This window comes from Geotrypetes seraphini, chromosome 5 (assembly GCF_902459505.1).
Source record: "Geotrypetes seraphini chromosome 5, aGeoSer1.1, whole genome shotgun sequence".
NCBI lineage: Eukaryota > Metazoa > Chordata > Amphibia > Gymnophiona > Dermophiidae > Geotrypetes > Geotrypetes seraphini.
The window spans coordinates 143945767-143969782 of NC_047088.1; positions in this window are offsets into that span (position 1 = coordinate 143945767).

Sequence of the window (24016 nt, forward strand, 5' to 3'; positions counted from 1 at the left end):
GCCATATCCATGACCTGATTTTGGCAGATCAGTGAATATCAGCTAAAACAATTGTTGAGAAACTACAGATATCCAAGGAACGTGTTGAGTGTATAGTCCATGAGCAGCTGGGTATGCAGAAGCTGTCAGCCAAGTGGGTGCCCAAATGTTGGAATATAACATGTTATTCTATAAAGAAAAGTTTGTTTCCCCTCCCCTTCCATGGATTACAAATTACCTTCTTGGTGCCTATAAATCAGGGGTGTCAAAGTCCCTCCTCAAGGGCCACAATCCAGTTGGGTTTTCAGGATTTCCCCAATGAATATGCATGAGATCTATTTGCATGCACTGCTTTCATTGTATGCTAATAGATCTCATGCATATTCAATGGAGAAATCCTGAAAACCCGACTGGATTGCGGCCCTCGAAGTGGGTCTTTGACACCCCTGCTATAAATAGAGGCACTTTGTAGAATTACCCGTCACATGTTTATAGGAGAATAATAATAATAACAACTTTATTCTTTTATACTGCCATAACCAAAAGTTCTAGGTGGTTTACACTAAAAACAGCTGGACAATCAGCGAAATACAATAATACAGTAAAAAATACAAATATTTGTAAAATAGAATTTCAATAATAAAACTCACTAAGTAATAAACTTATCGAACAAAGTGGTCTTAATTAATTTCCGAAAACTGCAATAGGATAACATAGCTTGCTGAATACATTTACCTAACCAAGATTGTTGCCTACCAGCTTGAAATGCTAGTGTCCTATCTAAGAAGGTCTTATATCTACACCCATTAATTTTTGGATAAGCAAATAAGCAGAAGTTTCTAGTTTCTATTGCTTGTCTATGCAACACAAAATGAGGAAAAAGGTAAGAATTGGCTAGGACATAAACTTCCACCACAAGGCACCAAGATACATATCTGCCAAACTACAACCTTACAACCCTAACTGTTCCCTTTGCTCAGAAAATGAGAAACCGCTCAGCATACCCCCCTCCCCCAAAGATCCCCCCTACTGGAAAAAGCATGGAAGCACTCCTATTCCCACTTTCTCTCTAAACTATGGAACTTCCTACCCATGCAGATCAGGTCTCTGGACAGCCTAATGGACTTCAGGAAAGCGGTAAAAACCTTCTTCTTCCAATGACCCAACCACAGCTCTGGTATTATATATGTGGACTGATGACCTATATGTGAACTCACTCAATTTGCGTGTATTCCTCATGATCATCCAATGTATGCCTCCTGTCACGCCTGTTTTGCTCTGCTCCTATGTGTTGTAGATAGGTTGCCCTCTGTTTATTGAAACTTGGTATGTACCTATATGTTAAATAGGTTCTCTCTTTTGAAACTATGTATGTGCCTATGTGTTGAAGATAGTTTCATTAAACAATAGGGGGACCTATGTATGTTCCCATCCTGAGCTTTCTGGGAGGACGGGATATAAATCAAAATTAATAAATAAATAAAAAATACATCTGGTGCTATTGTTTGTTAGGAGTACAGCAGCATGTTTTCAAGGTCTTCAAAACAACAAGGGGTTTATTTTTATATGGATTTATACATTTTTATTTGATTAAACATAGTAGATAGAAATACCTTTTTACAGAAAGGGTGGTAGATGCATGGAACAGTCTCCCGGAAGAGGTGGTGGAGACAGAGACTGTGTCTGAATTCAGGAGGGCCTGGGATAGGCATATGCGATCTTTCGGAGAGAGAAAGAAATAATGGTTACTGCGGATGGGCAGACTAGATGGGCCATTTGCCATCATGTTTCTATGTTTCTAGTAGATGTCGGCGGATAAAGACCTGTACAGTCCATCTAGTCTCCCCAACAAGGTGGTCAGAGTTGAATCTGGCACCCTGCACCGGCTCCTCTTCATGTTTTAATACTGACATACTTAATCACTGTCTTTCTGTGCCAGTTTCGGGGCAAAAACCATAGAAGTCTGCCTGGCACCGCCCCTACTTCCCAACAACTGGAGTTGCTGTTGAAGCCCTACCAGCCTTCATCCTAATCTGCGATGCGTTAAATATGTACAGGTCCTTCTAAGTTCTTTGGCGGTACCTGATGCTCTTTTGCTGCATGGGACATAAAGCAGAGGCAGGAAGAGAAGTATTAAAATGTTCAATCAGTCGAGCGATCGAATTGGCTGCATATATGTATATATATATATCCTGAGGTGCTGGGCAATGCATCAGAGAGCAATAATTTATGTGACAACAGCACAGAGGGGAAAAAAATAAGCCGTGCTGGCTCTCCCTGAAATAAATGAAATGCTCAGAAATTTCAACTCCATATCCCCATCTCTTGAAGACTAAATTGCCACAATAGTATAAGATTTACTACTGGAAAATGGCTTCAGCACCTTTTAAAATGTCTTTTAGGTTTACAAAGGATGCATTTTTCTCAAGACAGCTCTTCTTTTTTTTTTTTCTAGTTAATCCCTGAGTGGACAGCAGACTCACTTAAATGAGCAGAAATAGGTTTCTGCCAGTTCTGCTCAGTGCTGTGTTATTTGTCAGAGTTTGATATCTGTAGCTTGTGCCCTGCTGGGGGAAAGAAACATTCCAGCCTAGGTTATTAAGCCTGCAGCTGAGGGTGGCCTTGGCAAGGAATTGTATGTCACTGCCTGTTTTCTTTTTGAGTGTTTTTGTTATATATTGGAGCCTCCCTAGAAACTCTTAGCCTTCTCCTTGGGAAGGTTAAAACATAACTACATTTTTAGCAATTTTCCTCCTTTCTCTCATCTTTGAATTCAGAAGAAAACCAAGGCCCCTTTCTCTAATCACTATCCCTAGGTAGGGCTATCAAATGGCTATGGATCCAGTTGAGTTACTGCTGCTCGCATTATAGATTTGAAGTTGTTTATCATGGATTGTTTTCTGTGGGCCTGTTTTATGAAGCTGTGCTAGCGGCTGCGCTGTGGTAACGGCCCCGAAGCCCATAGAGATTTAAAGGGCTTCGGGGCCGTTGCTAGTGCAGCTTCGTAAAACAGGGGGTGTGTGTATAGGGAAAGAGGGGAATCTGAATCACAAACCTATACAAGCAGGATAAACTAGAGCTTTTTTGATTTATAAAAACAAAGAGGGGCTCATTTTCAAAGTTAACATATGTAACTTTGTATGTCTATGCACTTTGAAAATTAACTTTAGAATGTACTATCCTGGGTCAGACCAAAGGTCCATCATAGAAACATAGAAATATGATGGCAGATAAAGGCCAAATGGGCAATCCAGTCTGCCCATCCACAGCATCCACTATCTCCTCTTCTCCCTATGAGATCCCACGTGTTTGTCCCAGCATCCTATTGCTAACAGTGGCCACTTGTACAAATACCAGCAGGATCTCAAAGAGTAGATCCATTCCTTTTGGTTAGTTCTCATAGATGTGGTGGCTTTCCTCATGGACGTTTCCATGACAGCTGTACCCTACGTATTTACCTGTCTCACCCATTTATGACTATATAGACCATTAATGTAGCCCCTTTCAGCCAGTAGTGTAGCCAGATTGTCAATTCTGGATGGGCCTGAGCCCAAAATAGGTGGGCATAAAATTTTCTGTCTACTTCTACACCTCTCGCTCTCTGCCCCTTCTCCGCCCCTCCCCAATGCCCCCAACTCAAAATATAAATACTTTAGCTGGCGTGGATCCCTAAGCCCCACCAGCTGAAGATCTCCTTCTCCAGTGGCCAAAACACTTCACCAAATGTACTAGGGATTTTCTAAAATTGCATCATATGTCCAGTACCTCCCCTGATTTAGGCCCCCTTTAATGAAGCTGCGCTAGGGTTTTTTTTATCACAGGCCACTGCAATAAAAGCTCCGATGCTCATAGTATTCCTATGAGCGTCGGAGCTTTTACCACAGTGACTCATGATTAAAAAATCCCTAATGCAGCTTCATAAAAGGAGGCCTTAATGAGATGTGCTCTCTATCCAGTTCTGCTCAGGGGAAACTTGTTCATTTGGTTTCTTTTTATACCTGTACAAACTACTTACATTCCTTTTATTCTTTGTGTCAAGCTCATGTTTATTTATTTATTTAAACCATTTTATCTTAAAAATTCTAGGTGGGGTACAAACAAAAACATATAAAATAACAATACATATTACACTATCAAATAACATCAAAAGCCCTGCAATTTAGCTTCCAAGTGTTGTTACTGTCATCCATCCAGTTGTACTTGATTATGTTTCATTTATGCTGCCCCGTCACCTGGAATTTCTGGATATCATTTCTAGTCAGTGTACAATTTGTTTTTTTTTTCATATTGGGGAAAAAAAAAATCTCTCCACCAAGCCTAATAATCTGCAGCAATGTCACCAAATCAACACTTCCTATTGCACCCTGCACATGTTCAGCTTTCACGTGTGCACACAAAACGAGCATATGTGGCACGCTGGCAACAGCCTAGGGACATTACTTCTGACTGCCAGGCTTGGTAAGAGTTATGGCCATAGGAGGAGGAGGTCTTCAGCTGGTGAGACTTGGGATCCCCACCAGCCACAGCAAACGCAAGCTGCTGCTGGGTGGATCTGAGTCCAAAGTGAGTGACCCCCTGCCCACCTTTGGCTAATCCACTGTATCAGCCATCTCTTTTCCAAGTTGAAATGCTCTAATCTGTTAAACCTTTCTTCAAACAGGACCTGTCTATCCCCTTTATAATTTTGGGTACTTGATGGAAATAGAAGAAGAAAAGGTAAACAGGTTGGAGCGCCTCAGCTTGGAGAATATATTATGATAGAGGTGTACTTGACGAGCTCAGTTCAAACTCATACAGGGTAGCATCTGAAGCCTTCAAACATGATAATAGAGAGATGAAGTGCCACTGATATTAGTACAATGATGCAAGGGATGGCGTTTGTTTACTACCTTAAAGAATGGTTTCCCCCATTTGCTACCCTAGTTTAGGAGCTTGACTACTACGCTGACCTTGTTCCAACTCCCTCACCCCCTTCCTTACCACAAAAGTTGGTCCTGGACGGTAGAAGAGCAGGAGACAAAAATGGAGTGGAAACAGTGGCATGATGTGGGGGGAGAGGGGGGCGGACCACGCCGGCACCTCTCCTTTCTGCCTCTTTACATATTCGCTGGCATGAGTAGCATCTTCCACCTGCTGCTCACACCGGCCTTGGCTCCCTTCTGATGTCCCTTCTTGTATCAGGACCAGGACATGACATCAGAAGGGAGCCATGGCTGGTGTTAGAAGTAGGTGGAAGATAATGCTTGTGCCAGCAAACATTTAAAGAGGTATGTAGAGTGGGGGGCGCTCAAGTGGCGGAGAAAATCCCATGTCTGTCTCAACAGCAGACTATGGACTTTTCCTCCAGGAATCTGTCCAAACCTTTTTTAAAACCAGCTACATTAGCTGCTCTTATCACATCCTCTAGCAACGTGTTCCAGAGCTTAACTATTCTCTGAATGAAAAAATATTTCCTTCTATTGGTTTTAAAAGTATTACTCTGTAATTTGAGTGTTCCCTAGTCTTTGTAAATCTTGATGCAGTAAAAAAATCAATCCACTTGTACCTGTTCTAGATCACTCAGGATTTTGTAGACTTCAATCATATCTCCCCTTAACCATCTCTTCTCCAAGCTGAAGAGCCCTAACCTTTTTAGTCTTTCCTCATATGAGAGGAGTTCCATCCCCTTTACCATCTTGGTCGCTCTTCTTTGAACCTTTTCTAGTGCCACTATATCTTTCTTGAGATAAGGAGACCAGAACTGAATGCAATACTCCAAATGAGGTCGCACTATGGAGCGATACAGGGGCATTATGACATTCTTAGCCTTGTTAACCATCCCTTTTTTAATAATTCCCAGCATCCTGTTTGTTTTTTTGGCCGCTGCCGCACATTGGGCAGAAGGTTTCATCGTATTGTCTATAATGATACCCAGATCCTTTTTTTGGGTGCTAACCCCAAGGTGGACCCTAGCATCCGGTAACTGTGATTCAGGTTATTCTTCCCAATGTGCATCATTTTGCATTTGTCCACATTATATTTCATCTGCCACTTGGATGCCCAGTCCTTCAATTTCTTCAGAAGCAAGATGTAACATCATTAGCACAAACAGTTAGCACATTAACCTTGTTTAAGGGTATGTTGTGGCATCCCTAGGCTGCCACCTAGGCTCTTGGGACTCCCACTCCTTCATACTTTTTCCTCCAGCTTTCTTTATAAAAATCTCACCAGGCTTTCTCAGATGCCTCATCAAACAGGAGTCAATCCAACAGCAGTGGATTTTAAACTCAAGATAGCTTTTATTACCATCCCCCACTTTAAGCAAAGCAAAAAGTAATCATAGAATACTGGGCTTATCAAGGGATTTCATTCACACTAATATGGTAGTCTGTAAACCAAGCCAAAACTGTTCTTTAAGAGTTCCAAACAGGGTTCAGCCAAGTATATCATTTCTTCAACACAGCTCCCTTTGCCTTCACCTTCATCCTAGCAGGTTAAAGGATTAAGGCTTGGAGCTCAGAAAACAACCCCAGTCTTAAGCAGCTATACTGCCTGGTTTTTGCCAGTAGCATAGCGAGGGTGAGAGGTGCCTGGGGCGGTGGTGCCTTTCCACCCCTCCTGCTGCATGCATGCGCCCCTTCCCTTCCCCCATACTTCTTTAAGACAAAAAAATTTATACAGAATAATTCATAATGTACGTGCATATTAATGCCACCATTATATACATATAGAACTTTAGCAATAGCACCACAGAAATAATATTATATATATTAAAAAAAACAACATAAGTGAAATAAAGATTAGCCAAACATTCATACTTAGGTACTAGTTTTAGGTCTGTCTTCATTTTGACCCTTATGACTTAGAACTTGTAGCAGACGATCCAAGATGGTGTTGGGGTCGGACTGCTGAAATGGAGTTCCTTACCAGCGCTCTCTTCTTCACCCTCTTTCGTGCCTGTGCATTGCCCAGCCGAGCTGACTTGACTTAGCACTCTTTTGCTCCGGCGGGTGGTCTCCTGCCAGAGCGCTGAATTTTCTTCTGTGTCGTATTTCGGGCCGCATTTTGCAATGGGGAAGAGGAAGGGAGCTTCCTGGCTGTATCCTCCGGTAGCTGGGGGCTCCAAAATCTCTGTGCAGTCGACGCTGGATTTTGGAGCAATGCGTCAGCATAAGGAGACACCTCTGAACTCGGGAGGGACACAAAATCTTTTGGTGGCCCTTAGTTTTGATTGGGCTTCTCTTAGCCTGAACCGAGGGCAGGCCCCTCTTCAACCCAGGAGAGAGATGTCTGTGGAGGGGCAGGTTACCCAGCTGACCCGAGAAGAGGTATGACTGGTGAGCCCTGGAAGAACAGTGGGAGGAGATTCTCTGGAGAAGAGGACTCCTCCTGAAGCCCAGTCAATAGCATCCAATACAGAAATGGGTAAGATCTTATCTTCTGGGACTAACAGTGATCATTTTGAAGAATTGAGTAAACCTGCAGTAGTTAATATGGACGAACTGTGGAGAGCCATTGTAACTATGGACTCCAACCTTAAAAAAGCAGTTTCTATGGTACGTTCCGATTGTGCATCTATCAACTCCCAGGCTAATGTTCATGGGGTAATGTTAAAAGAACAAAGTGAGAAATTACAGAAGCATGAAGAACAGACTAATGCAATTAAAACCCTAGAATTGGAGATTGTTAAAGAAAGATTTTTTTTTTGTTTAATTCTTTATTGATTTTCAAATTTTGACAGTGCAATACAACTATATTAAACATGAGCATTATACATAACGCACTTAAAATACACAAAATTAATACATTACCAATCCTTTTCTCCCTCCATTCCTCACATAACTATTAAACTGCATATGCATATATTATTGCAATATTATAGATAAATATCTTTAGCAATCCCAAATACCTTCCCCTCCCCCCACCCATCCCCCCTCGATGTGCAAGGAATCAGTAAAAAGGGAGATACCTTACATTCATTGCAATTCAACATATGCAGTCAATGGGCTTCACATCTTATTGAATATCATACTAGACCCCAAACAATCCGCATTCATTCTCTCATATTTATACGTGGAACAAATATTTGCCCACCAAAATGTGTAATTCAATCTGTCGTAACTCTTCCAGTTATGTGTAATCATCTGGATGGCTATTCCGGTCATAATCAAGACAAGCCGGCTTTTATATCTATCTAAAGAAGGCTTAATATGCAATATTGTACCACAAATTATGGCTTCGTAGGTTAACGGGATTGATGACTCAAGAATAATATTTATTTGTCTCCAAATTGACTTCCAGAAATTAAGCATCATTGGACAATAATACAACAGATGATCCAAGGTCCCTATATCAATATGACAATACCAGCATCTATTAGACTTAGAACTATCTACCTCATTCAAATGAACTAGGGTCTAAAAAATCCTTTGTAATAAGAATAACCAAGTTTGTCTGATAGATGCTGACGCTGTACATCGTAATCTCCAAGTCCAAATTCGTGGCCATCGAGATACAGAAATATACTGCTTAATCTCAATGCTCCAAATATCTTTCAGACTATTCTTTGGTTTTTTGTTCAAAGTTTCTGAAATTAATTTATACCACCTGGCGGCCTGATGTCCTACAAATCTGTCTGGTAGCATAGGATCTGCAAGCTATAATAAGTTTTTAAGTTGTTCCATTCAGTGAACCCACTCCGAATGGCCTTAGATCTTCTATTCAAATAAAATTAGAATATATGGAAAATAAGCAGAGAAGGAATAACTTGAGATTGATGAATTTTCCTAAATCTCCATTAATTCCTGGAGTAGAAATGATCCGGAGATATTTGACAGAGACTTTGTTAATTCCAATGGAAAGTTTACCACCAATAATTAGAGCTCAGCATATTTCCTTGGGAAAGAAATGGGATAACTCTACCCCTACAGGACCAGAGGAAGCTGAAAAGATGGATATGAATTTAACAATTTTTTGGGAAAACTCACTGGAAATGAAAACTGAAAGAACTACACTCATAGTAACATTTGCATTGGAGTTTGATAGAGATCTGATTTTCTGCACTTACTTTAGACATATGAATGATACTTTTTTCGGTTCTTCAATTCGAATGTTTCCTGCTATCTCTCAAGTGACCTAGAAGAGAAGAAAAAACTTTTTGGTTTATAGACCGAGGGTCTTAGCTTTAGGTGCATCCTTTATTTTGAAATTGCCTGCTAAATGTTGTGTGTCACTAGAAGGAATTTTTTTTTTTTTAAAAACCCGAAACAATTGATGGAATTTATTGTGGCTAAGGAAGGGGGGGGGGGGATTATTAGTTCAGTGGTTCTACCTGCAGTTTAACGAACCGGCTTTCAGGGGTTAATTCTCCTATCAACCCCCATGATATAAGTGTATTTTTTCTTTCTTTATTCTTATTATTTGTGCTTGGATCATAATTTGTGGACTAAATAATAATTTCTTATGTTTTTCTTTTTCTATCATAGTGGCCGGTGTTGGTTGACCAATCTGTATTCAAGTAGATTTACTTGTTTATATTTAGCCATGCAGATGGTAACTCGTAATTGGAAAAATTATGATCGCCTGAATTTTCCTTTTAAATGGGCAAATTTATGTTTAAGCTATAGATATAAGAAAATGAATGCTGACATGTTAGGGCACAGCAATTTATATAAATTGATTTGGGGACCATTGCCATCTTTTATTTCTTCATTATAGTTGTCTTTTATCTTTAATTTTTGTTTATTTCCATACTCATCCAGGGAAGGGGGAGGGTGGGGGGAGGGATACTTTATCTTAATTTTAGCCCTTACATCCAGGATGGGTGGGAGGAGGGTGAGATTACATTACTACTTTAAATAGGGAAAGGTTATTGAAAGAATCTATGCATTTATGAGGTCCTTTTATCAAGGCGCGGTAGGGGTTTAATGCGCGGAATACTGCACATTAAACCGCCTGCCGTGCTAGTCGCTAACGCCTCCATTGACGAGGCGTTAGTTTTTTGGCTTGCCGCAGGGGTTAGCGCATGATGAAATGTCCGATGCGCTAACCCCCGTAGCGGGCCTTGATAAAAGGAGCCCTATGTTTTTGTTGACTAGTTATTGGATGGGTGGGTGGGTTTAAAGGCTCATGTATGCCTGTAAGATGAATGTGCTTTTCTTGATTTATTATATGTTTATATACTTCCGTATTGCACTGTTGATAAATGGAAAATCAATAAAGAATTAAAATAGAAAATTTGAATAAATAAATAGTGAAAAAAAAAAGAACTAGTAACAGACCGCTGCAGTAAGTCTTAAATGGTTATAAGCTCTGTAAAAAAACAGAGGCTTAGCACTAGTGCTCTTCACACAGCAGAGCTGGGTTAATTCCCTAACTTTAGCCCTTCCTCTTCTATCTGATTCTGTTGAAGAGGTGCCTGTATCCTCTGTGAAAAATGCTGAGTTAAGCTAGTAACCTGTAACATGTCAGCAGTTCATTCAGAAAATGCTCATGTGGACTTTTAGTCACCTAAATCTGTGGGTATAAGTCAATAACATACAGGGGTGATTTAGAGCTCCTTTTACAAAGGTGCGTTAGAGCCTTAACGCGTGGAATAGAGCGCGTTAAATTGCTGCGCGCGCTAGACCTTTTTAAAAAAAAAAAATCTTTATTCATTTTCAAACATACAATAAGTGTATCAATATGTTAAAACAAATTAATCATAAATATATCACTTAATAATCATCAATAGTACAAATAATATGCTATTATCTTCCACCTTTCCCACCTCTTTCTATTAATTAATCAAATACATTGTACAATATATAATAATAAAAATATAATCATAAAATCATAAAATTATCCCCCCACCCCACTCATAGTTGAATCTGTAAAATTAAGGGAAAAAATGTCATCTAATCAGTACAATATTTTGTTAATGGCTCCCACACATCTTGAAATGTCCTAAAACACCCTCGCTGTATTGCAATAAATCTTTCCATTTTATATATGTGACATAGGGAATTCCACCATAAATTGAGCTGGCATTAGGTCTAGAAGTGTAGCGCAGGTTTAGCGTGTGCTAAAATCCTGCGGGCACCAAAAACGCTAGCGCACTTTAGCAAAAGGCGCCCTTAATGTTTTCCTAAGCAGACTGCATAACCTTCTGAAGGGGTTTTTGATAACATTCTGGGTCTAGAGACAGAAAAGGAAAAAGCTGACTTGGATTTAGTGGTGTTCATGAAGATGTGGTTCACAAGGAAGTCTGACTGGGATATACGAGGACGTGGCTATAATCTATTCAGGAAAGACAGGGTAGGAAGAAAGGGAGGAACAGCAGTGCTTTGTGTTAAAGATAATATTAATGAAAATCTCAGCACTTAATTGTCTTAAATGGAGACTATTGCATAATTCAGTCCGTAGATGCAAGAAATTATCTTACAAGTGTGCCTGACTCCATTTTAAACTCCTTTGTTCAAAATTTTATGATTTTCATAGATCCTCAGAGGGCCACCACGCACTCAAATGTGTTTCATAGTGCGGGGCTTTATGCACCCTTTCGTCACTGGACCTGAATTTTTAGTTAAGTGTAACATACGTTTTAATGTTGTGACTAAAGTATAGGTATTCTAAAAGTACTTAGCTTTTTGATTGACGCTAGTCGGGAGGGTAGAAACATAAGTGTCCAACATGTTTCGCCCGTCTGTCTCACAGGGCTTTATCAAGGCTCCCTCTCCCTAAAAAAGTTTATAAATAAATAAAGTCATATACAGGTTTCCTAAGTATCTATACCTTAACCGTATAACCTATATTTATCATTCCTGTGTATATTTAAAACTAATAATTCCTTACCGTTCAGTAACCACTTTCACCAACCACTGCGTCATCGACGAAATGGCGGTCACGTATTTGGTCAGCTGTTATATACGCTAACACGACGACGACGTCCCATCATCTAAGGGACGTCATAGTGTGACGTAAATTTACCTACTGGCTTATCCTAAGTGATTTTTGCTAATTTATTATACTGGAAAATAACAATAATGAATCCCGGGATTATACTCATATTAGTGAGGCCCATTCTAATTCATTGTTTAATCCCTTAGGAGCCACCGTGTTCAGGCGGTAGATCCACCTCTGCTCAGAAAAATTTAACCTACCCTCCCAGTCCCCCTCCAGTTCTTCATCATTCATGGACTCAATCACTCTCCATTGTAGCTGTTTAATCTCATGACCCTTATCAAGCCAGTGCTGTACTAAAGGGGCCTGCAATGTCCCGGTGTTAATACGAGATTTATGTTCATTTAGCCTTATATTAATCGCTCGCTTGGTCTGGCCCAGGTCCAGTGACGAAAGGGTGCATAAAGCCCCGCACTATGAAACACATTTGAGTGCGTGGTGGCCCTCTGAGGATCTATGAAAATCATAAAATTTTGAACAAAGGAGTTTAAAATGGAGTCAGGCACACTTGTAAGATAATTTCTTGCATCTACGGACTGAAAGATAATATTAAAGCATTGGGTGAATTTGGAAAGAGAGAATGGAACATCTATTTATATCAGTGTAACCTACAAACCTCCCTCACAGGCAGAAGAAATAGAGATTTCAGTGTTGCTATGAAAGGACAAAGTGCCATTGCTAAGTGACATCAATTTGCCAGACATTGATTGAAACATCTATGCTGCAGTGTCTTCTTTAAGTAGAGAGATCTTGGATTCTTTGCAGGGTAGTGGATCTCAAGTGGGAGGGAGAAATATTGAACCTGGTGTTTACAAATGAGGAGAGTGTTGCTAGTGTCATAATGCAGTGGTTCCCAACCCTGTCCTGGAGGACCTTCATGCCAGTCGGGTTTTTGGGATAGCCCTAATGAATATGCATGGAGCAGATTTGCATGCCTGTCACCTCCATTATATGCAAATCTCTCTCATGCATATTTATTAGGGTTATCCAAAAAACCCGATTGGCAAGGTGGTCCTCCAGGACAGGGTTGGGAACCACTGTCATAGTGGATGATCATTTGGCATCCAGTGATCATGAGATGATGTGGCTTAGTACAGTGTTCCCCCATGAATTCGCGTTTCGCGAATCTTGGACTCACTCATTTGCGGTCTGCTCTGACTGCCTCTTCCAGTAGTAAAGTCGGGCTACACCAATCAGGAGCTGCGTGTCAAAGCAGCTCCTAATTGGTATAGCCCAACTTTACTACAGGAAGAGGCGGTCGAAGCAGACCGCAAGTGATTTTTTTCACCCGCCAGCACTCCAGCTACTCTCTTCTGCCTCCCCTGCCTTTTGACAGGTGAAAAACTGCATTTGCAGTTTTTTGAAATTCGCAGGGGTTCTTGGAACGGAACCCCTGTGAATTTCGGGGGAGTAATGCACTGGGAAACAGGTAGGAACTGATCACTCAAAAGTGAAATTTAACTTCAGGAAAACATACCTCAAGGAGTTAACTGAATGGGATCATAGGCCAGGGGTGGCCACACAATCCAGTTAGGTTTACAGGATTTCCTCAGTGAATGTCTATGAGATCTATTTGCAGGTACTGACTCCATTGTATAAAAATTGATCACACGCATATTCATTGGGGAGAATCCTGAAAACCTGACTTTGTGGCTATTGAGGACTGAGGTTACTCAACCTTACCTAGGAGAATTAGAAAAGCAGTGGGCAAAACTTAAAGGGCAACAAATCCTTTAATTAGGAAAGTAAATGGAGTGGAGGAGAAGCCTAATAGAACAAGGGCTGGAAACCAGGAGAACCTCCTTCAAATCCAATGGCTATTGAGGTGTTATTTTGGGTAAGAGTTGTAGGAAATGAGGCCAATGTCTGACAGGGTTCATAGACAAAAGCGCGCGCCGACAAAGGTGCGCTGAGACAACTGAGTGCAAGGCGGAAGCCTGCGCCGAAGAAAAACAGTGTTTTAAGGGGCTCCGACGGGGGGTGTTCGTGGAGAACCCCCCCACTTTACTGAATACAGATTGTGTCGGCGTTGTGGGGGGGTTGTGGGGTTGTAACCCCCCTCATTATACGGGAAACTTCAGTTTTTCCCTGTTTTTTAGGGAAAAAGTGAAGTTTTCAGTATAATGTGGGGGTTACAACCCCCCAATCCTCCCACAACGCTGGCGCGATCTATATTCAGTAAAGTGGGGGGTTCCCCCCCCCACACCCCCATCGGAGCCCCTTAAAACACTGTTTTTCTTTGGTGCGGGCTTCCGCCTTGCACTCAGTTGTCTGGGCGCGCCTTTGTCAACACGTGCTTTTGACCTGTCACCGTCACAAATGGCAAACGGCTGAAAGATTAGCCAAATCCTGCATGGGGAAACTGAGACTGATGCTGCACAAATATCTATGGTCTGTATCCCAAAAATGGCAAAAGAAAGGTGAAGCTTTGGCAATTCCAGTGTTTTAATCACTTTATTGTTATGTGCTGTGCAGTTCAGGAGGGAGGGAAGACATCTTGTCTGGTAAGTTGGATACTGTCAGCAATACCAATACTTGGGGATGATAAGTAGTTATAACCAAGTCTGCATCATGTTTGACTGCCTATATGGTTGGCATGATGGAGACTTGATAACCAGCATTTAAACATGGGTGACAGGGGCTGTAGAGTGGTAGGCGTGGCTCTAACCATCTTGTTGGGCTGTCTGGATGAACTGGGCAGGTCTTTGTCTGCTGTCATTTACTGTGCTACTGAGTATAATCTTGGGCAAGCCACTTAACCCTCTGTGAACAGGCTAAGCAGTCTTTACCTGTCACTATCATCTGTCCCCAGGAACTTCTGGTCTTCCTTCCTGCTATCACCAGGCTCTGTTAAAACACAACACTCACATCATTCATATACTTCTAAAACACATGACCTAGTCCCTCCAGACACTTGCTGGACACCAATGGGTCCTCCCTGACCTTCATTGGCCTTCCAGGTCTTCGGGAAGCTTCTGGTACCATTACCAGTCTCTCCACTAGTCGCCACTGGCCTCGCTGATCCCTCTGTGGTCACTCACCAGTCACCTTTGGTCAATGTTCTCAGGGTCTACAGGCTGCTTCCTCTTGGGTCTTCTGGCAGCTCCCAGTAACATTACCAGTCTCTACGCCGGTCGCCACTGGCCCTGCCGGTCCCTCCGCTGGTCACTTTCCAGTCACCATTGTCAGCCTTAAATTGCTAAATGCTACCTGTCAACATTTTCTGTTGGCTTAACCAATGTTAGCAAAGGCCCTATAGGAGATTATATTAAACAGATCTCATCCTGTGTATGTCAGTGTAGACAGACATTAGAATGTCATTAAATTGTTTTTAAATTATCAGTATTTGAGATTAACAAAGAACCTTGGCAGAATCTGGGAGGATCCAGAGTTTCAACAGATGTTTCAAAAGTGTGGGATAAGCACAGCGGATCTCTACTTGGAAAACATATGGTATAAATTAAAGAACTAAGGCCGGTATTGGACAGACTTGTATGGTTTGTGTCACATATATGGTAATTCGGTGTAGGATGGGTTGGGGAGGGCATCAGTGGAAACTCCACTAATTTGGAACATTAGGATGTTATTGGCCAGATGTTACAGTAGATATCCTACAAACAATGGGATGGTTGGATAGGCTGGAGTGAGTGTAGATGGCAACTTCAGCAGTTGGAACCTAGGACAATCCCTGGTGGACTTTAGTCTAAGGCCCAGAAATACCAAAGAAGAGAAGTTAATTTAATCATGTATTTTTAATGAGAATAACTAATGGGAAGACTGGATGGACCGTCATTATCTGCCGTCATTTACTATGTGCTAAGGTCCGATGCTTAAGGCAAAGAATGGCTCCAGCTACATATTCTTAAAGCCAGGGAGTTATTGTCAATCACGAGCCATTGTTTCAGACAGAAGCCAATTGTCACAGAAAGATACTGCAAAATAACAGAAATTCAAGTCTATGAGGGACAAGCTTAGCCCCTGTTTCTCTCTTTCACACCTCATAACACTTCCACCCATGCAAACACGCACACATAATTCAGATAAAAACTCTTGCCTGCCTTCCCCCCCTCTTTTTTTTTTCTATCTTCAGCTTCTACACACATACACAAATCCTCCCTCTCTCTGGATTCTTGCTTATTTCCCTCTCTGTCCCTTCTCTTTCCTCACACAGCACCTCGCCTATTCAGAGACAGCACTGCTGTCACCCTGCTGTATTCTTGTTGCTATTACCAATCTAGCTGATGCTGTGATCTTTTTTTCCCACTGGAGTACTTTGTCCCCCAAAAGAAAAATATTACTCTTCTCCACAAATAAAAATTTTAAAATATATTTTCCTCCTCTACTAATATCTTGGACATGCTATACTACTGTTTGAGGTTCTCTGCCATACTTTTGGTTCTTTTGTCTGTTCATGCCATCCTAGCTGTGCTTCCCAGCATTAGCATCTGCTATGATAATCTCTTATTTACATTGGAGTGTTCTATATATTACAGGAAGGATGTCTATTAGAATTATTCTGTTTAAGATTTATGATTTTTTAGCTTCTAATTGAACAAAATTACTCATATGTAGTCTCTAATATTATACTAAGGCTTCTAATGTATTTAGAAACCATGCTGTGATATGTGATGAAAGCTGCTTGTTTACTGTCATCACACTGCCAAAACTGAAGTGACTAAATGGAGTAAGAGCCTAGAAGCGACACTGGTGGGAAAACACCGCCCACATACCTGGAATGACATGAGCAAAGTGATGGAAATAACACATCAATTTTTATTTATTTATTTGGTTTTATATCCTGTCCTCTCAGGAGTGCTCAGAACAGGTTACAAGTTACCGTACATAAATAATAAAGCAAATTTATACACAATGAAGGCAACCATGGCAGACATTGTCTAACAAAGATGGTAAAAACATAGTTAACAAAGCATGGTATGGTGAAGCATAGCATGATGAGCACAGTATGGCAAAACAAGGCATGGCAACAAAGTATTACAAGCGTGGCTAACCTCATATGACATGGCAATATGACACTTAGTATGAGGTCTATTAAAGACATAATGTAGGATGTACTTTTTGTTATATTATTCATGTGATTCTGGTTATAAATAACAAAGTGGAGAAGTAACCCAGTGGTTAATGTAGCCAGGGAAAGCCAGGTTCAAATCCCACTGCTGCCCCTTGGGATCTTGGGCAAGTCACTTAACCCTCAGTTGCCTGCATTTATATATCACTTATAGTCTAAGTGGTTTACATTCAGGTACTCAAGCATTTTTCCCTATCTGTCCTGGCAGGCTCACACTCTATTTAATGTACTTGGGGCAATGGGGGATTAAGTGACTTGCCCAGGGTCACAAGGAGCAGTGTGGGATTTGAATCCACAACCTCAGGATGCTGAGGCTGTGGCTCTAACCACTGCACCACACACTCCCCACTGCTTTCAATACTGAGCTATGTCCCGACCCTGGCACTGAATATCTAGAACATGCAAGTGACCAGTTAGCTTGACATGTAAAGATACTGCAGCCTTTTTTTAGTCCTAACTTTATCCATTTATTTAGCCAGCTAGTGGACTCATTCGACCTGATATTTAGCACTATTTAACTGGCTAAGTGCTAATATTTACTGCGAGATGGCAGCTGAATATTAGTGCTTAGTGACTACCCTGAGCACCGGCCATGTTGCATGATTCTATGTGTGACAGAAAGCCAGTGTTCTGTTTTAAGAGGTGTAACATGATCAAATGTTTTTGAACCAGTTAGAAGTTTTATTGCTGAATTTGTCTATAAAACTTATCATTATGGTTTACCTCCCTATCTCTTTTGCCATCTGATCCCATACAAACCAACCAGATGCTTATGTTCTTCACAACTGGATCAGTTATATAGTCCTTCCCTACACCAAGTCTGTTACGATTCTACTCATTCAAAGATCTTCAGTATTAGATATCAAAGCATAACATTCCATACAGCTTTAAAAACCTATCGTGTTCAGATTTCTTCAAATTAGATCAGATGAATCGCCGTATTCTGGACAACTCTTATCTTCCTAATAGTTTTCTTATAGGAGCCTAAATAGACAATATTACAATAATCTAGTAGACCCATAACCAGAGACTGCATCAAGAGTCTGAAAAAGGTGAAATCAAAATACGATTTAATAGTATTGAGTTTCCAGAGAACAAAAAAGTTTTTTTTAACCAAGGCATCTACTTGAGCATCAAATGTCAGAGCATGATCTAAGATGATTCCCAATATTTTAATAGTAGGATCAACAATATAATCTATTCTATTTAACTTCAAGGAAGTTGCCTTAATTTTATCCAGTGGGCTTCCCAGTTTAGTCTTTTTAGAGTTCAATTTTAATCTGAATTCTTTATCCCACTGTTCTACTATTTCGCAAATAGATGAGACAAAATTGAGTGTATCAGTTGACAAAGAGGTAATAGGAACAATTATAATTATGTGGTCTGTATAACTATATAATTTCAGATCCAGTATGGAAAATTTGTTGCCCGGAAAAGCCATATTGACGTTACAGAGGGAAGGGGAAAACGGGGAGCCCTGTGGAACTCCACAAGCATAATTCCATACCTGGGAGTAAACTTCCTCACAATAGACCTGGTATGTTCAAGCTGTCATAAAACCCTCAAACCCCTTCAAAACACAACCTGAGATGCCGATAGCATCTAAGCATAATAGTGTGATCAACAAGATCAAACTTAAATCAAATTGTAAAATCAGTGCGCTTTTTCTGAGGCAAAAAAGATGGTGAAGGTAATCTAGGCCTCAATCAAGTTATAGGGAAATACTTTTAAAACCAATAGGAAGAAATATTTTTTTCACTCAGAGAATAGTCAAGCTCTGGAATGCATTGCCATAGGTTGTGGCAAGAGCGGATAGCATAGCTAGCTTTAAGAAAGGGTTGGAAAATTTTCTGGAGGTAAAATCCATGGTCTGTTATTGAGAAAGACATAAAGGAAGCCGCTGCTTGCCCTGGATAGGTAGCATGGAATGTTGCTACTCTTTGGGTTTTTACCAGGTACTAGTGACCTAAATGGGCTACTGAGCTTGATGGACCATTGGTCTGACCCAGTAAGGCTATTCTTATGATCTTATGTCTGAGCAGTTGAGGTTTCCCAGTGAACTCATAAATATGTTGATGAACACAGGTGAAAGCGGTGACTCTTGAGGTACACCACATACTGTTATCCAACTTTGGAAGAAGGTGCCATCTTTCCAGACACAGTATTCTCTGTTCATGAGGAACTCTTTGAACCAATTAAGAACCTAGTTCACTAAGTTTATTCAGAAGGAGCTCGTGATCAACTGAATCAAATGCAGTTGATATGTCAAACTGGAGGAGGATTGACTGTTGCCCTTTACTGAGCATTTGTTTGATGTTGGTGGTTAATGTGTGACACAATAGGACTTTCAGGAAGGGTCTGAAACTGGTTTCAAGGTTTTTTGAAGAAAAGATCTTATCAAGTGATTTGTGACGGTAACTATTCTCATTCATGGAGCGACCCATCTGGTGTGCTCCAAGGTTCTCCGCTATCACCTACCTTTTCAACATCTACATTTCCCCTTTAGGACATTTATTATAGAGTTTCAATGTAAAATTTTATATATACACAGATGACATTTCTATTTTAATCCCTCTAAATAATTTTACCACTGAAATTTTAAACCAGATATCTTCTATTATGATTCAGACAGAACAATAGACAATTAGGCCTAAATTCTCTATTAGTACGTTTAACTTAGGCGTGCTTTGGACGTCCGGTAAACGTAAATAACAATTAACTATATTTAGGCGTGAGATAGACGTCCCGCAAAATAGACGTGCGCAAAATAGACGTCCCTCGTCGCGCAAAATAGACGTCCCTCAAAATAGACGTCCCTCGTCGCGCAAAATAGACGTCCCTCAAATTAGACGTCCCTCGTCGCGCAAAATAGACGCAGGTTTCTGAACCGTCTCTAATGGACCCGTGATAGACGTGAGTACGGGTTTGTTTTTTGTTATTTGTTTTTTTTTTAAAATTATACTTTATATATACTCTTTATTATCACACATTCAGCATTGATAAGTATAGGATGATGAAAAACATAACTAAAACACTGTATCAGAATTGTACAATTTACCATTAATACAAGGAAAAGAAATATGTTATGTTTCAAAGGAAAACTAGAAAATGAAACGTACCAAGTGGGTGTTGAACTTACATTATCAGTAATGGAAGGTGGGAACCAGTAGATGTGTGCTACACAGAAAGCTATACAGGAATGTCATACTCACCTCCTATTAGAAGTGGAAAGGATAGGACTTTGAACACCATATAGACTTTTTATAAACTTCGTTTAACTTCCACAAAGACTGGCAGGAAAGGCACCCTAACTCATCCAATAAGCTTTCTCTCGATTTGCCAGAGACATTATTTCAGAGAGGATAGTTTAGAAGTGATATCTTGCTCCAAAGAACACTCTCCTGGTCTTAAAACATTCCTACTATCAGCTCATTCTTCACAACAAGAAACACAATCAAAACACAGATTCAACCTGAATGTGGCTTCCAGTTCACAGGAAGAGGAAATAGCAAGCAGCACAATGCTGATCTCATTGTGACATCATCAAGGTGCACCTGGAAGGTAGATATGCCACAAGTAAAAGACAAGCCGGGACTTGAACTCACAACCTACAGATGATCGAGATAGTGCTTTTACTCACTGACCTACACCTGTGTCTCTAATTCCTCTGTCATAGCATACCTTAGTAATGTGCTAAAGTATACTCTACTTAGCTATCATATCACAGTCAGTTGAGGCAAAAGACTGGTAGCTCAATGGTGTAAAGCACTGTTGTCACGGATGCAACACCCATATTCTTAAGTATGGTTCAATAAATGTAATACAGAGTCAAAATTATTCTGTTTATTTTATCAAACCCAAGCTCAACTTTTTAATGTATTGTGTATAGTCTCGCTAATGTGTTTGTGATGAAAATTAGATGTGATACGTGTATATATATAAACCCTAGCCACGCATGCGCACATACCTGCGTGCTTCTGTGATCTCTGCTCTGTGATCAGTAGGTCTGTGGCCAGCAGGAGTGCAGATGCAGCAGCCAGGTGACTCCCCCCCTCCCTCCCTCCCTCCCTCCCTCACCACCAAAATCACCACCGCCAAAGCTTCCTCCTTCTGGCCAGCCGGGAGGAGGGCTCCGAGTCGCTGAAGACTGTCCCAGATCGCTCATAAATTAACCTTTTCATCTGAGGTGTGAGGCTGCGGTGACCTTGCTCCCCGGCTCACTAAGGTTTCATCTTAAGAAATTCAAATGCATTGTAGAAAATGCAAGTGACTATTCTGTGTCATCCTAGACACCCCTGCAACACCCCAACAACACACTCCTGCAGCATAAACCCCTCATGTTATAATCAAGTAAAAGACAAGCTGCGAGTTGAACTCATAACCTATGGATAACTGGTACAGCTTGTTTACTAACTGAGCTACCGAGCTACTTAACTGTAGCCCTAACCCTAACCATAAAGTAGCATCTGACATTATAGAAGCCGTTAGAATTTTGAAATAGTTTTGGACGTTCATTGGGTGTTCTTAGATCAAATATACCTGTAGATACTTGCAATGATTACCCCTTGTCAAAGCTTGTACCTAAAGCCATTTCTGGAGACTCCCATTCCCAAGTCCCCAACATAGCTCAGTGCTTAAAAGCACTGCATGTATGTTCCAAAGGTCAGGGGTTCAAGTCCTGGCTAAGGTTACCAAAGACAGAATATTTTTTTTTTCCACCCACCCACCCAAACATGCATAGCTAAGCATGTGAACCTCTTCATTTATTTAATTTATAACGTCATTGTGTTTGGGGGGGAGGTGAAGTTTCATTAGGTTTACATGGTAAGCTTCTAAGCTTGTACCTAAAGCCATTTCTGGAGACTCCCATTCCCAAGTCCCCAACATAGCTCAGTGCTTAAAAGCACTGCATGTATGTTCCAAAGGTCAGGGGTTCAAGTCCTGGCTAAGGTTACCAAAGACAGAATATTTTTTTTTCCACCCACCCACCCAAACATGCATAGCTAAGCATGTGAACCTCTTCATTTATTTAATTTATAACGTCATTGTGTTTGGGGCAGGAGAAGTTTCAATAGGTTTACATGGTAAGCTTCTAAGCGTTCTGCTGTACATTTTTGTATAACAGCGATATCGGCGTCGTTGCGCATGTAATGAACTGTATTGATGTAGAGTATAGTAGCTGCTTCCAGTACGCCCATGAGGCATATATACGTCATCGATGTTTTTTTCTATACTTGTTCTTCATATGCAGTTATTTCCTATAAAATGGCAGCCAGGACACAGCCAAACCAGGCTCTTCCTACCAAACGAGCATCACTACTTTGTAGTGCCTGGCCATCACAGGTCATATCTGCAATTGAGAAACTCCTGGATTTGCCTGACCTGGTGGTATAACAGAAGAGCCTCATGTCCCAGGGAAGTGGAAAGGATAGGACTTTGAACACCATATAGACCTCATATAAACTTCGTTTAAGTTCCACAAAGACTGGTAGAAAAGGCACCTAAGTCATGCAATAAGCTTTCTTTCGATTTGCCAGAGACATTATTTCAGAGAGGTTGCTTGAAAGAAGACTCTCCTGGTCTTAAAACATTGCAACAATCAGCTCATTCTTCACAACAAGAAACAGAATCAAAACACTGATTCAACCTGAATCTTCCAGTTCACAGGAAGAGGAAGTAGCAAGCAGCACAATGCTGATCTCATTGTGACATCATCAAGGTGCACCTGGAAGGTAGATATGCCACAAGTAAAAGACAAGCCGGGACTTGAACTTACAACCTACAGATGATCGATATAGTGCTTTTACTCACTGACCTACACCTGTGTCTCTGGTTCCCCTGTCATAGCATACCTTAGTGATGTGCCAAGGTATAATCAGCTTAGCTATCATATCACAATTAGCTGACACAAAAAAGTGGTAGCTCAATGGTTTAAAGCACTGCTTTCACTGACTCGAAATCCATATTCTCAAGTATGGTTGAATACATAGTTCAAAAGTGCTGTCTTGATCACACACAAATTCAACTTTTCAAATGTTTTGTATCTGGTATTGCTAATGTGCTGTTTCAGATGAAAATGAGATGTGATTGGTCTGTATCTTGTAATTTTATTCAAATGAGTATTGTGTCAGCTGAAGGAGTTGAGGGTGTTAAAACCGAACTGTACTACTCAATGAATCTATTCCGTTTAGGCGCTTAACATTCGCCGTCCTATATGCTACAATAATGGCATTCCTTTGGTAAGTAATCACAACATCCTTAAGTGGTTTAAGATTTTTATTGTAGAATATTATGTCATTTCATTGACACTCAAAAGTCCAGAAAAGCGGTGTGAAATTGTAACACATGCAACTGCAGTTTGCTGAGATGGATCACAGCTACACCGGTATACAGAGTAAGCCACTCCTAGGTCCAAATCAACTCCCAGCCTACAGGAGGAAAGGGTACAATGTCAGTGCCTGTGAAATATTACGATTTCCTCATGGTAGGGTAAGGCAGGATGTAGGAAAAAGACAGGAAAGTAAGGAGGTCAGAGAATAAAGGCCAGAGGTTTATGCCAGAGAAGCAAGGGAAATAAAAGCCATCCTCCTTGTTACAGAGTCCATATGTGAGCTAATAACCTACACACACTGGTTGGAATGTTGAAGGTTAGTAGAAGTGAGCACAAATGTCTCATACCTACCTATGCACAAGTATCAGGAATACGTCACAGGATCCGCCCGTATCACAGGAACAGCTTCACGATGAGATGCTAGCCACATGAGGAGGAGGAGGAGATCAGCTGGGCCCGAACACCTGCAAAGAGGGGAAGCATGTTAATACATTGGAAAAGTCCCCCACCTCAAACTGTTACAATACCTACAGTTATCCTATAGCTTCAGTTGAACTTGAAGTACCAGCATGGAGAAGGGAGGGGGGGGGGGGGGTGCTAGTCTTATTCTACACAGAAACTTGTAGACCCATACCATCATTAACTCCTACAAGGTGTGGAAAGCTGAGCAGCATATAGGCTTCTGATAGCCATAGTTTTAA